This window comes from Prunus avium, chromosome 1, assembly GCF_965620075.1.
Source record: "Prunus avium chromosome 1, drPruAviu1.hap1.1, whole genome shotgun sequence".
In the NCBI taxonomy this organism is placed as follows: Eukaryota; Viridiplantae; Streptophyta; class Magnoliopsida; order Rosales; family Rosaceae; genus Prunus; species Prunus avium.
The window spans coordinates 12,527,981-12,544,160 of NC_142284.1; positions in this window are offsets into that span (position 1 = coordinate 12,527,981).

Genomic DNA, 16,180 nt, shown 5'->3' on the forward strand with positions numbered 1-16,180 from the left:
AAAGAAGACATTCTGAACTTCAATTTTGAGTGCTTAAAGTCCTAATTTGATTAAGAGAAGCCCAAGTTGTAAGCCCTTGAAGTTGCTGGTCATGCTGACCTCAGCATGTGCTGGTTGGATGCTTGGTCATGGTGAGCTAGGTATGAGCTATCATTTCTGGTTGGAAGCTTGGTCATGGTGACATGAAGATGAGCTAGGGCTGCTGGTGGGATCTATTGGTGAAGTGCATCAACCAATTCAAGATTTTCTAACACAAGTGCATCACCCAATTTAGATTTTCTAATACAAGTGCATCAACCATTTCAGATTTTATAAAACAAGTGTTGTATGCATTAGCCATATTGAATTCAGATTTTCACTTCCCCTAGGCCTATAAATAGGGAAGTTCTCTAAGCTTGTAAACACACCCCAAGGGGGGGGAGCTCTCAAACACTTCTCTAGAGCTCCCTTCCCTTCTCTCCCTCAAATTCTCTTAGTTTCCCTTTGTAGTTCTCAATTGTTGTAATAAGATCATTCTATTAAATTTTCTTTGTACTAAATATCAAACACTTTTCCTTTCTCTTCTTCTAATTCTCAAAGCTCTCAAACACATGTTCTTCCAAAATCCTCAAAGTTCTCAAACATCTCTCTACTTCCCTTCTCTTCCAAAAGTCTCCATGTCTCAAACACTTCACAAACACATTTCTCTTCCTTCCCTAAGTTCTCAAATTCTCCAAGTTCACAAACATCCTCCAAGTTCTCAACCACTCTCTTCCAAATTCTCAAAGTTCCTAAACACTCTCTTCCAAATTCCCCATGTCTTAAACACATTCCCTTCCAAAATCCTCAAAGCTCTCAAACACATGTTCTTCCAAAATTCTCTAAAGTTCCCAAACACTTTCTTCTCCCTCCTCAAAGTTCTCAAACACTTCCTTTCTTCCTCAAAGTTCTCTTAGTTTCCTTAATGTTTTCTTAGTTGTAATTTATTTTTCTTTGTTATGTAAATTCTTTTCTTAAGTTTTCAAGTTGAATTAGTTTCCAAGTTTCAATTATGGTTTTTGTTCTTATTCATTATGCTTATAAGTTAATATGCTAGTTTGAATGATTGATCACCATTTAGGCTTGCATGTTAGCTATCTTGGTTTGAATTAAGAGTATACACCATGCTTTAATTCGAATTGAACTATGAATAGGAAGAGTATGTATGGACATTCGACAACAGGGATTAGATACATGCTTGGTTGTTTAAATTGTTCTTCTATGCTTAATGGGTTCCTAATGCTTAATTTTAGGTTAGACAACAAATGATCAAATTAGGGAATTAGGAACACAAGGTTATGACCACACACCATGGCTTAATCATACATTAGCTAGAATCAATCCGTTAATCTAATTGAACTTGGGAACTTATCTGCTTGAGTTAGTTATTTTCTTTCTTCCTTGTTTTATTTATTTCCCTTCTTTTTCATTTCTGTTTTGTGTAGGGAAAATGAATTGAATCATTCAATCACCAATCCTCGTGGGATCGACCTCGCACTTACATACGCTATACTACCGAACGGCTCGTGCACTTGCGAGTATCACAAGTTGAGGATGCAGCTTAATCCATTTTGGTGGAGTTAAATCTACACAACAAGTTTTTGGCGCCGTTGCCGGGGATTGGCAACATAGTTTGGTTCTATTTCTTTCCCTACTTGTTTTATTTTTATTTTTCATTTTCATGTTTTTCTAGACAATTTCTTGTTTTAAAGTTAATGACGTTAATGGACCAGTTGTGTTTGTAGTCCAACAGAAAAGGAAAATTGCCCAACAAGCAAGAGAACTGGGTTTAAGTCCCAGCTTACACAACCCATTGGTGCTTGTTGCTTTGAAGCATGGAATTGGATGTGTGTTGATTTTCCTTTTCATTTTAGTTTTTATTTCCTAATCCTTTTAATTCCATTTCAAGTTTGTGTGTTTGTTTTAGCAATTTATGATAGCTTAATAAAAATGGAGAGAGATGGCAACCTCAATCATAAGAATGGGAAGTGTGGAGCAATGGGAGAAGTCGCGATCTCCAAGTGCATCACATTCGACCTAATCGCTTCAAGGGGGAGCATTTCAATCCTTTCTCTTCTTTGAATTATGTTTATTTCCGTCATTGTTTTTACCTTTTGGTCCGTGTTGAGTTCTTTGTTTTTCTGTGCTGAATCCAACCATATAAAGAACGTGAAATTTGGACTTACGGTTGGAAAGTTATAGCCTAAAAACTGAACACAGGTCGAAGCTGAAAAACAGAGAAACGAATCTGTCCAAATGGTGATAAACGGGTGATAGAAAGTGCTGTTTATTTTTCTTTTTTTCTTTCTTGGTTTGTTTCTTTTAGTACAACAATTTTTGTTGTTTGTTTGAATTTGTTTACAGTACTTAGTTCATTTTTGTTTATGGTTTGTTGTTTCATTTTATCTTAATTTGTTTTTATTTCTTATCTTAAAAATTTTAAAATTAAAAAAAAAAGATTTTTCATATGAGCCGACTTATGGTAACCCCAGTGAGCACTTCCGTTAATACAGTGTCTAGGAGTTCTTTAGGCGACACCTTCAGTGTCTAAGAAGTTTGGGTTTTAAGCGGGACCATTGTGACCCCTCCAACCTTCCCGGATCCCCTGGCTGTGTTTTCTGAGGCCCTTAACTGGTCATCCGTGAGTTGCTTGTATATTCGTGTGTTTTAAAATTAAGTTTTTTTTATTTTCTTTGTTTTCTTTTCTGTTGAGTCTTTGTTTTTGTTTTGTTTCTGTTTTTGTGTTGTTATGTTAGTTTATTTATTTATTTACGTGGTATGGTTAGTTAGTTTATTTCTGAGTGTTAAAACACATTTTTTTCAAACATTGCATAAAAACCAAAAAAAAACAAAAAAACAAAAAAAAATAAAAAAATAAAAAACAATAAAAATAAAAAACAACATCATCATCATCTTCTTCATCATCTTCTTCATCATCTTCTTCATATTCTTCATCTTCTTCATCATCATGGCTTGCCTCTATTTTCTCGCACTTGTAGAATCTGCAGCAGCTCCACATGGTCCTCATTTTTTCTTTGCAGTGCTTCCACGTGCTGATTGGCACAGTAGAGCCGCTTCTGCAAGTCCGCCACCATAGCCTTCAAGGAAGCTATTTCCTCGCTCATCGCGGCACACTCCCTTGTCCTCGCTAGTAGGCGCATGCCCAAATTGGTAGCGGAGACCGCGTGGAGCACAGTTAAATTGTGGGACTCCTCTACCGCTGCCTTGTCAGACCTCTGTGCCACATGCAGATGATCTGTCGGAGTGAGCTTGCTGCTAATCATGCCTCCTAGCAGCACTGCTCTGTTCGGCAATGCCTCAGAAAAGTTCGGTATTGCCTCAGCAAAGTTTGAGGCCGTACCGTGATGATATGTGGAGTTTGGGAAGACACGGTTTGGAGGAGCCCTTATCTGGGCATTCGGAGGTGCAAGGGACAGCTCAAGGTCGAGATCATCAAGGTGAGTGCATGAGGATGCCATTTTTTTGTTTCTGGATTTTTTGATGTTTTTCCTTGAGTTTGCAGGAAGAAATGCTGGGTATCATCCGCTTGTAGAGGCGTGCTTTAAATAGACATATGCTGATGAAGGTGCCAACACCATTTCGGATTTCCCGGGCATGCTCGACCTAATCGCTTCAAGGGGGAGCACCTTTACTTTCACTTTACTTTTCTTTTTTCCGTGTTTTCTGGTGTTTTATTGTTTTGCCCGTTACTTTCATTTTCTAGAGCTTTGTGTTTTTGCCTTTCCCTTTCGGCTATCATCTTTATTTTATTTTAGTTAGGGAACTGTGCTTCCATTTCCGTTTGTCGTCTTCGCTTGATTTAAGTTTGGAAAGTGTGCTTTCTTTTCCGTTTTCTTTTTCCTTCTGCAAATTTACTCTTTTATTTCCAAAACAAAATAAAGACAAAAACAACCAAAAAAAAATAAATTAAATTAAAATAAAAACATCAATAATGCAGTAGAAGTCATTTCTTCACAGTGCTCGGTGTCTCGACCATAGGAGCTTTGAGTTTGGCCCTCTGGCTGTCCTCTTCCGGGGCTTCACGCACAGCCTCTTGGGGCTCATCACTTGAGCTCCCAAAGATCGCAATCTTAGCTTGAGCGTAACTACTCTCGCGATCCGCTTGCTTGCGTTTACCCGGTCGGTCTAGGTCCTCCAGTTGCTTTCTCATGTCGCGAGAGTACAACTCTACCATCTTTGATAGATTTTTATTCTCGTCTCGCAATACTTCTAGCTGGTGTCGATTCACCTCCACAATCCTTGACCTCTCCCTTTTCAAGCTTTTTATAGCACTCTGACAGTCTTCAACCAAACTTCGCTCCGCCGCCAACTGAGCTTTAAGCACCTCTACCTCATGGGACTTCGCAAGTAGGCGATGACCCAAACTTGCGACACATGCTGTACTCTGCACGCTCAGTGCCAGGGCATCACTCGTGACCCGGTTGTCATCCATTGTCCCGAACACACGTATATCTTTGGGAGTCACTAAATTTCTGCAAACTCCAATGGCAACATCGTTGTCCAGGAGTATTGAGTCATTGACAGTCACAGGCCCCCGTGCGGAGGCAAAGTAGGGCATCCATACTGGTGCTACTGCTTGGCCTCGTGTCTGAGTCGGTGGAGCTAGGTTGAGATCTAACGAAAAGGGGTAGGAAGAAGCCATTTGATTTCTCACTTTTTTTTTCTTTTTCTTGCTTCTTTTCTCTTTTGTGTTTCTGAGTTTGTGTGTTTTTTGTTTTTTGTTTTTTTCCCTTCTTTTTCCTTCTTATAGATGTAGTCTTTGACAAACAAACCCTAGCCGTTGCAGCGTCTAAGCGTTTTCTGAATATCCAGCGTTCCTCGAGTCCCACAACCTTCTCACTTTCCAACCGTTTCCAACACATTTGTCACGACTTGCTTTGTCTGAACGGACGCGTTCAGCAAAGTTGTCGCGCCTTTCCATGAGCCCGTAATTTTCGCTTGTGGATCTGCGGCGCCTCTATGCGTCGACACGTGGCTCCTGCTTTCTGCCCGTGACTATCCATGAAACGACATCAGGGACCACATTCCCTCTTTTTAGAAATCCCGCTTTGCGCTCATAATTCACGTTTTATCTTTTTAAGAAAAAAATTAAATTTAAACGTGTGGGCTTCAGATTTCATGTTGGGTCGGGTTTTACCGTTGTTGGGTTAATTTCATTTTGGGTTGGGCTTTCAATTGTTTGGGTTTCAGTTTGTGTAAGACTATCTGTTAGGGCTTACTGTTTTGAGTGTTTTACTGTTTCGTTTTTGTTTATTTATTTATTTTATTTTATTTTATTTGATTGTTTGTTTTGTAATTTTTATTTTGTAATTGTTTTATTTTATTTTTGTATGTTTTGTGATTTTTATTTGCTTTAATACCCTTCATTTGTTGTTATGACATTGGTTGTGGCTAATTTTTAAACATTGAGGACAATGTTCATTTCTAGGTTTGGGGGTATTGGAGTTTAGCAAGTAAATTTGGTTTTTCTTAAAATAAAAAAAAAAAATAATTGAAAAAAAAAAAAATTTTTTTTTTTTTTTTTTTGCTTGTTTTTATTTTAAGTATTGTTTTGTTTTGTTTTTGTTTTGAGTCACTTTCCGAACACTTATGATGAGATAGTGATAAATGTTTGCATGACTTAAATAAAAATTGGATTTCATTTTATTTTAGTGTTTTTTTTTCTTTATTAAAAAATAAAAAAAAAATTGGCATTGTTCTAGCATGATATGTTTGAAACCTTCTTTACACTTGCCATTTGTTTCATAATTTTCCAATTAAAGGATTTGCATGACCCAAAGAATTGTATCAAGCACAAATTAGACTTATATAACCATATAAAGTGAGCTTTTGAGCCTTGTACTTCAATTCATGAGTGTTATATACATACTCTTATTTTCTTGTTATCAAAGTTGTTGTTTGATCTCATTATTCATTGATTTGGTTGAACACTTAAAAGTCATTCATTCTTATGCAATTTGATTTCATGACATTTAAGAAGTGATATTAAGGCCCTCTTTGGATCGTTTGTGCCTTTCAAGCTAACCTTATGCATGCTTAAGCATGATTTTCCATTGTTAACCATTTTGAGCCTACATGTAAACCTTTTCTTTCATTTACCAATTTTATTTCATCGCCTTAGCCCGAAAAACAAATATTTACCTTTCTAAGGAACTCATGAGCTTTAATTGGGATGTGTTTTTCATACTAAGTTTGGGAATGGGTGTTACATTTCGAAGAAAAAAAAATCACACAATTGGTGAAAGAAAAGAGAAAATTTAAGTGGTGGTTGATTGAAATTTCATTTTGGGCCTTCAAAATAAATTGGTGTTTGTTCAATTAAAGGAAAGGAGTATCAATCAATGTAAATGAAGGTATAAGGAGTTTTGATCATGTAAAAGAAAAAATCTAATCGTGATGATTCGAAGTCTTGTAAACAATTATTTTATGCTCTTGCATTGCGAGTTCCTTGGACTTTGTATTATCCATATCCTTCATTTCTTACTCACCTTACACCCTTGGCCCCATTACAACCCATGTTAAAGACCTAAATTGATCTTAAATGTCATGTGGTTGAATTGCATTCATTTTTCTACTTTTAAGTGTTTGACATCCTTCTTGAGATCATATTAATGCAAGTTCTTCATATTTCTATTGCGAGTTAAGTCCCTTATGGTTTAACTCTATTCTCATGTTTATAACTGAGTGTGCATTATAGCCCTCTTCTGAGTGATTCATTTGTGAGAGGACAACTTTGGTGAGATTTGAAGTTGAACTTATGCTTTGTATGATTTTTGAAATTGTGTGAAAACTAAGATTGGGGAATTTGTTGCATTTGGCTATCACACTACTACACTTTGAGCATATTGTGTTTAGAACTTTGCCGCTTTGTAAATAATGTCTAAAAATTGAGCTTTTATTGTTAAAACGTTTAAGTCATGTGCATGAGTCATTTCTCTTCAGAAAATGTTCGGAAAAATTGTTTTAAGTTCTTTGTGTTTTTGTGTTTGTTTTTGTTTTTGGTTTTGCTTAAGGACTAACAATCTTTAAGTTTTCTAATTACTTTGTTTTACAGAGTCAGTAAAACGTTTGTGGGTATCGTATCTGTTAAACCCTCAGGAGACACAACTCCTCCTACTAGGGATGCCTAGAGGTTTAAAGGCTTGTTGCATACGCTAAATGCAATCGAGTTACCTACGAAAGTGGTTTAATTAACTTATTGTTTGTTTTTATCTTTGTTTTCCTTTTGTTTTGCTCGAGGACTAGCAAAATCTAGGTTTGGGGGTATTTGATCGGTGCATAAATTACATATCATTTTGTACCCTTTTAACTTATGATTTGGTTATGTTTTTGAGTTAAACTTGTGCTTTTAATCCTTTTTGTGTTTATCTTTCAGTTCATTGAGCTTTAGGTAATAATGATGGCTTTAGAGAGCATAATTCATGCAATTCAAGCATGTTAAGGCCTAATTTGGATGAATGGATGAAGAGCTTAAAGACAAACTCATTTTGGCTACAGCCCCCTGCCAGTCCAGTTCCGTATGTCATATTGCAAGCATTGTTTCAAGTTGGACAAACATGACCAAAATATCCCTATGTGTGATAGATTACCAAAATACCCTTGTAGGCAAAGAAAAAAAAGGAGAAGGAGGCAACATGTAAGCCAAGCATTTCTTCCCTCCTTCATTCTTCCCCCCTTCCCACTTACATTCTCTTCAAAAATCTGATTTTGGGATGAGTTGTTCATCTATTGGTGGATGAGTCACCTAGTCTAAAAATAGTGACTCACCTAGCCTAATTAAGCTCTTCCTCTCCATTCATTGTATCAACCCTCTCTTCTAACTTGATGACTGATCGGTGCATAAATTACATATCATTTTGTACCCTTTTAACTTATGATTTGGTTATGTTTTTGAGTTAAACTTGTGCTTTTAATCCTTTTTGTGTTTATCTTTCAGTTCATTGAGCTTTAGGTAATAATTATGGCTTTAGAGAGCATAATTCATGCAATTCAAGCATGTTAAGGCCTAATTTGGATGAATGGATGAAGAGCTTAAAGACAAACTCATTTTGGCTACAGCCCCCTGCCAGTCCAGTTCCGTATGTCATATTGCAAGCATTGTTTCAACAACCTACATAGCTCTAATGAGGCCACATTCTTCATGAAAGTTGTTCCAATTGGTGTGTACTATAACATATCCAAAATTCAGCCCCATTGGATAAATCTGGAGTCCGTTACCTAGCAAACACAGAACCATGCTCAGGATGGATCTTATCAGCGCGGAAAATGAGTTAGCAATTTGTTTCGGCCTTAACTTCTTCCTCCGACCTTGGATTGGCCCAAATAATATATGGCTGGAAAGAAGACATTCTGAACTTCAATTTTGAGTGCTTAAAGTCCTAATTTGATTAAGAGAAGCCCAAGTTGTAAGCCCTTGAAGTTGCTGGTCATGCTGACCTCAGCATGTGCTGGTTGGATGCTTGGTCATGGTGAGCTAGGTATGAGCTATCATTTCTGGTTGGAAGCTTGGTCATGGTGACATGAAGATGAGCTAGGGCTGCTGGTGGGATCTATTGGTGAAGTGCATCAACCAATTCAAGATTTTCTAACACAAGTGCATCACCCAATTTAGATTTTCTAATACAAGTGCATCAACCATTTCAGATTTTATAAAACAAGTGTTGTATGCATTAGCCATATTGAATTCAGATTTTCACTTCCCCTAGGCCTATAAATAGGGAAGTTCTCTAAGCTTGTAAACACACCCCAAGGGGGGGGAGCTCTCAAACACTTCTCTAGAGCTCCCTTCCCTTCTCTCCCTCAAATTCTCTTAGTTTCCCTTTGTAGTTCTCAATTGTTGTAATAAGATCATTCTATTAAATTTTCTTTGTACTAAATATCAAACACTTTTCCTTTCTCTTCTTCTAATTCTCAAAGCTCTCAAACACATGTTCTTCCAAAATCCTCAAAGTTCTCAAACATCTCTCTACTTCCCTTCTCTTCCAAAAGTCTCCATGTCTCAAACACTTCACAAACACATTTCTCTTCCTTCCCTAAGTTCTCAAATTCTCCAAGTTCACAAACATCCTCCAAGTTCTCAACCACTCTCTTCCAAATTCTCAAAGTTCCTAAACACTCTCTTCCAAATTCCCCATGTCTTAAACACATTCCCTTCCAAAATCCTCAAAGCTCTCAAACACATGTTCTTCCAAAATTCTCTAAAGTTCCCAAACACTTTCTTCTCCCTCCTCAAAGTTCTCAAACACTTCCTTTCTTCCTCAAAGTTCTCTTAGTTTCCTTAATGTTTTCTTAGTTGTAATTTATTTTTCTTTGTTATGTAAATTCTTTTCTTAAGTTTTCAAGTTGAATTAGTTTCCAAGTTTCAATTATGGTTTTTGTTCTTATTCATTATGCTTATAAGTTAATATGCTAGTTTGAATGATTGATCACCATTTAGGCTTGCATGTTAGCTATCTTGGTTTGAATTAAGAGTATACACCATGCTTTAATTCGAATTGAACTATGAATAGGAAGAGTATGTATGGACATTCGACAACAGGGATTAGATACATGCTTGGTTGTTTAAATTGTTCTTCTATGCTTAATGGGTTCCTAATGCTTAATTTTAGGTTAGACAACAAATGATCAAATTAGGGAATTAGGAACACAAGGTTATGACCACACACCATGGCTTAATCATACATTAGCTAGAATCAATCCGTTAATCTAATTGAACTTGGGAACTTATCTGCTTGAGTTAGTTATTTTCTTTCTTCCTTGTTTTATTTATTTCCCTTCTTTTTCATTTCTGTTTTGTGTAGGGAAAATGAATTGAATCATTCAATCACCAATCCTCGTGGGATCGACCTCGCACTTACATACGCTATACTACCGAACGGCTCGTGCACTTGCGAGTATCACAAGTTGAGGATGCAGCTTAATCCATTTTGGTGGAGTTAAATCTACACAACAATGACTCACCTAGCCTAAGGCTTTTCAATCATAAATTCACTCTTATCCTCATCGTTCATTGTATCATCCTTTCTTCCTCATTCACTTATCTTCATCCTCATTTTTCTTTTGTTCCTCTTCAAAATTCAAAATTCGTCACTTTCTTGAAGCTGCTGAGAACTCATATTTCGGAAGCTCAAATGAGAAAACCTACTTCATAAAAGTTGTTCATTTCCATGATTCCTATAACATACTCACATTTCAGCTCAATCCGACTAGTATAGGCTCTGAAACGTTGGTATGATCACAATGAGTTTACCATTTCCTGATTTCACAGCAGTATGCTCGGTTTCAGTTTGTTTCTGTGATTTCCTGTACTCAAATGACTTTGGTTCCTTCATCAAAGTTGTTTGAAATGCTGTCTATTATAACATATCAACATTTCAGATTGATCGGACTTCTATAGCCACCTTGGGAATGTTTAGAGTGGAACTTGTTTATAGTCTTCAACCTTAGGTCCTTCCCTCGTTTTCAGTCCAAAACACTCATATCAAAAGCTCAAAACACTATGGTTTCTTCATGATAGTTATTCCAAATTCTCCTCTTTATAACATATCCAAAGATCATCCAAACGCAATCATTATAACTCTCTAAAAATTGGTGTGTTACTCTGCGTACTTTCGAGTACGAAACTGCACAAGGTTAAGCTAGCTGGACTTGAGGTAGGGTTTCCTAATTTCCTGATAATTGGGCTATGTCACTTTTAATCTTGGTGATTATATATAGTACTATAGATATGAATATTATTGTCGCTATGCTCGATGAATATTATTTGATGTTATGTGAATATTATTATTAATGTTTTTCCGTGGATATTATTTGATGTTGGGTGAATATTATTATTTATGTGTTTAAGCCTGATATATTATTGTTATTATCTGTGGCATTATTCAGCAGAAATAAATGATGTTTGTGCTGCACTACATATGCATCAGAAATACAGTGGTGTTTTGGAGTGTATGTGTGTGTGTGTGTGTCGTTTGAGATATATCTAAGGGGTGGGAGAAGGCTTTAGATATATCTGAATAAAATGTGGAATATATTCAGGTGACGGGAGCAGAGCTTGAATATATTAAGGTGATGGGAGCAGGGCCTCTAATGATAAGTGAAAGTTGAGAAATTCGTAAACAAAAGAAAAAAATGGGGTAAGGGATGGATGGGCGCTAGTTCATATTTTAGGGTATTCGGAGCCATAGTGGTAAAACGCATGGTATGGGACATGCAGGCTTGTTGCCCTAGGATATGAATTAGTGGGATTAGAAGGGAGTGAGTTCATGGCATCACCGCATATGCAAATTTATTTATCTGGTATGATTGCATAATTTATATATCTTGTGTTGTTTGATGCATGACACTTTGATTAACTGTGATAGCTGACTTTGAGGGGTTTGACGTTACTCTACTGGGCATTAGAATGCTTATACCCTAATAAATTGTGCAGGATTCAAAGGATTCAAGGCGAAGTTTGAGGAAGCGGGTTTCAACTAAGCTGCTAGGTTTTTGTTGTTGATTTGTGTAATTAATATTTGTAAGTAGTCAACCGTTTGTTAAAGATCTTAGTGTGTAGTTAATTACAAGCTACTGCGACTCTGATTTTGTGATGTTAAGTAAATTTGTATTATTTTGTGGCTCTTTTTCTCATCATATCATGGTTGTAGGATTTTATTCTTATGACTATGGTATGACTTACACCCTGATTCGAGAATATTCCTTGTTTTCGAATCGGGTCGTGACAAGATATATCAGGATGCGTGAATTGAAAGGAATAAATAAAAGGACTGAAAAATTGATTAAAATACATTACCATTATATATTTAAAAAAATTATAATAATCTTACAAGGGTACAAGATATAAATAAAAGTTTAACACTCTAAACAAATCCAACTTCTCTGATTTCGTCTTTGTCTTACCCACTAATTGTTCTGAAAAACAAAATAGGTGAGGGATGAGCAAACCACCGCTCAGTGAGTAGATTATGTAATATGCCAGTCAAGCAATGTCATTTTACACACTCTAGAAAATATAATATAAATATACACAATCCAAATCATATCACATCATTCCTTCAAATCTTGGTTATCCTTCACAAATTGTACCCAGCACGTGACCCTTATTGGCCTCACTGCCCTATGTCCCCGCCTGGTACACATTTATCCTTCGGATACCCTGTCACTGAAGTTCTCATGTTCCATGAATAACACATACTTCACAAAAACTCCAAATAATATATAATATTTCACAAATTAGACATGCTTGACTTGAAAATAGAGAGAGATTTGTAAATAGAATAAATTCATGATTTATCACAAAATAAGAACTTTTAGAACACATTACATAACCCACTCACCAAGATAAGTATGAAATATTGCAAGACAAACACACATGCTCTTCATCTTCTCTCTCTCTCTCTCTCTCTCTCTCTCTCACCACTTCATGGTAGAAATTTCTCTTAAAGGACACTACTACAAAAAGTGAAAAAGACGACCAGAAAAAGACGACGGTAGAAGAAAAAACCGTCGTTGTGTTTAAAAAGACAACGGTAACAAAAAAAAACCGTCGTTGATAAGTGACTTAAACAACTAAAAAACGGAGGTACTATTGAATATTTTTTTATAACAACGCACACAAATAAAAAAGCGTCGTCTTATTAAAAAGGTTTTCTTCAGAGTTAAAATCTGACCAAAAAACGACGACAGCAGATATGACAAGCGTCGTCTTTTAAAAATCAAGTGTCCTTTTTTTGGTAAAGACATGGTTGTTTTGAAAAAACTGTCGTCTATTATATGTAAAGATGACGGTTTTTTTTAAAAAAGGGTCGTCTATTATATGTAAAGATGACGTTTTGTTGTAAAAAAGGGTCGTCTATTGTGAAGTAAAGATGACGGTTTTTTTTTAAAAGGGTCGTCTATTATATGTAAAGATGACGCTTTTTTGTAAAAAAGGGTCGTATATTGTGAAGTAAAGATGACGGTTTTTTTTAAAAATGGTCGTCTATTATATGTAAAGATGACGCTTTTTTGTAAAAAAGGGTCGTATATTGTGAAGTAAAGATGACGGTTTTTTTTAAAAATGGTCATCTATTATATGTAAAGATGACGCTTTTTTGTAAAAAAGGGTCGTCTATTGTGAAGTAAAAATGACGGTTTTTTTAAAAAAGGGTCGTCTATTATATGTAAAGATGACGCTTTTTATAAAAAAAAACCGTCGTCTATTATATGTAAAGACGACAGTTTTTTTTAAAAAGGGTCATCCATTATATGTAAAGATGACGCTTTTTTTAAAAAAAACTGTCGTCTATTATATGTAAAGACGACGGTTTTTTAAAAAAAGGGTCATCTATTATATGTAAAGATGACGCTTTTTTAAAAAAAAATGTCATCTATTATATGTAAAGACGACGGTTTTTTTTTAAAAAAGGGTCGTCTATTATATGTAAAGATGACGGTTTTTTTTTAAAAAGCGTCGTCTTTTAAAACACGCTAAAAAATGGCCGCTTAAGTGAATTCGCGCTCAACAAATTTTCAAATTTTCACTTGTCTTTGAAAATCTTATCTCTCATTAACAAGCGTCGTCTTTTAAAACACGCTAAAAAAAGGCTACTTAAGTGAATTCGCACTCGACAAATTTTCAGATTTTCCTCCGTCTCTGAAAACCTTATCTCTCCCTCCTTGAAACCCTCCAGCACTCTCTAAAACACCCTCATGAAACTCTCTACAAAATCATCAAAAAATCGATATCAATGAAAGAGTTGAGAGATTTTTGCAGATCCATAAGATATAGAGGGAGGTTCTGTATTTGAGAATCAAAGCTGGTTGAAAGGTTTGATTTGAAAGTCACCTAATCTCTCAATACCCTTCTATATCTTGCTAGTGAATTCTGGATTAGTCTCTTTGCGTTTCTAGTATGTTCTTTGTCTCCCTGATTTCAAATTTTATGTCTCTCTTGATTTGTCTGGTTTGTTTACATATTTTTTTTATTTATATTTCTGGTTTCTTTTTAGATTTTCTGATTTTATTATCATGAGATGAGGAGGAAGCTTGCAGATTTATAACTTTTTCTTTTGCAGGTTTTCTATGTGAGTCGTATGTTTTTTTGTTGTTGAAAATTTGTTACCTTCTCGTTTCACTATCATTTTATTTATATATTTTTTCTTTTGCAGGTTCTCGATGGTCTTTTTTATGCTCATTTTACAAGTTTTCTATGGAAATATGGTCCAATGGTAAAATTTCTCTTCCACCTAATTTTTTATGTTTATAATCTTAGCTTTTTTTTTCTCTCTTTGTCATTTTGATTTATTTAAAGGGATGATGGAGGAGACTTCAGTTGTGCATCATTTGTATGTTTGGATGAGGAAGGCTTGGATTAGGAGTACGTAGGTCTTGTTAGGAATTATGTTTGTTGTAAAATAAAGATTGGTTAACTATGTAATAACTATTGAATCTTCAAGTTTTATGAAAGAAACTATTTTTGAGTGTATATATTCATTAATAAAGCATTATGGTTGGTTTTCTAGTTAAAATCGTTGTATAGCATCATAGGAAATCAAAAAGAACTAAAATGTAGCAATTTGGGAACTTATTAGATGACGGTTTTTATAATAAATCATGATCTTTATAGATAATTAACGATGATTTTTATTAAAAAAAAGGTCGTCTGTTATAGGTAAAGATGACGTTTTTTTTTTAAAAAAGAGTCGTCTATTATATGTAAATATGACGGTTTTTTAAAAAAAGGGTTGTCTATTGTGAAGTAAAGATGACTGTTTTTTTTTAAAAAAATGGTCGTCTATTGTATGTAAAGATGACAGTTTTCATAAAAAACCGTCATCTTTACATACAATACACGACGGTTTTTAAAACCGTCGTCTTTCATCCTATAATTAACGATCTTTACCTTTAAACAACGACGATTTTCTTTAAAAACCGTCGTCTTTACAGATAAACAACGACGGTGAAAAACCGTCGTAGTTTGACACCCAAATAGATGGCTTTCGATTTAACGACGGATTTCAAAGCATTACAACGACGGTGGATCCCCGTCGTCTATATCGTTTTTTGTAGTAGTGGGATTGGAATGAGTGATTGAAGTAAGGAAGCATGATATTTATAGGAGAGGCTATGCATGCACCCAAATAATATTTATATAAACAATATTTTAAATCACCAAAAGATAAGATAAGAGGAAGGGAATAATGTGAGTCACCAAGTTAGAAGAGAGTGTTGATACAATGAATGAGGAGGAAGAGAATAAGAAAGAATCTTAGGTTAGGTGACTCAAAAACTTTAGACTAGGTGACTCACCTCCAATAGATGAACAACTCATCCCAATTTGGGATAAAAATCATTTTTTTTTTTTAAGAGAAAGAAAGAGGGAAATGGGGAAGAAAGGGAGGATGATGGTTTGATTAAAACAAATTCTAAGTCTCTACACATGGATAACAAGAATGGTGTCATCTTTCAACTAAAAGGATAATCTCATACTAGACTCAAGATTTAATAACATATAAATCTGCATAATAAATATTTAAATAAGAAATATATTCAGGTGATGGGAGCAGAGCTTGAATATATTGAGGTTATGAGAGTAGGGCCTCTAATGATAAGTGAAAGTTGAGAAATTCGTAAACAAAAGAAAAATGGGTTAAGGGATGGATGGGCGCTAGTTCATATTTTAGGGTATTCGGAGCCACAGTGGTAAAACGCATGGTATGGGACATGCAGGCTTGTTGCCCTAGGATATGAATTAGTAGGATTAGAAGGGAGTGAGTTCATGGCATCACCGCATATGCAAATTTATTTATCTGGTATGATTACATAATTTGTATATCTTGTGTTGTTTAATGCATGACACTTTGATTAACTGTGATAGCTGACTTTGAGGGGTTTGACGGTACTCTACTGGGGATTAGAATGTTCATACCCTAATAGATTGTGCAGGATTAAAGAAGAAGTTTGAGGAAGCGGGTTCAACTAAGCGGCTAGGCTTTTGTTGTTGATTTGTGTAATTAATTTGTAAGTAGTCAACCGTTTGTTAAAGATCCTAGTGTTTAGTTAACTACAAGCTACTGCGACTCTGATTTTGTAATGTTAAGTAAATTTGTATTATTTGTGGCTCTATTTCTCATCATATCATGATTGTATTATTTTATTT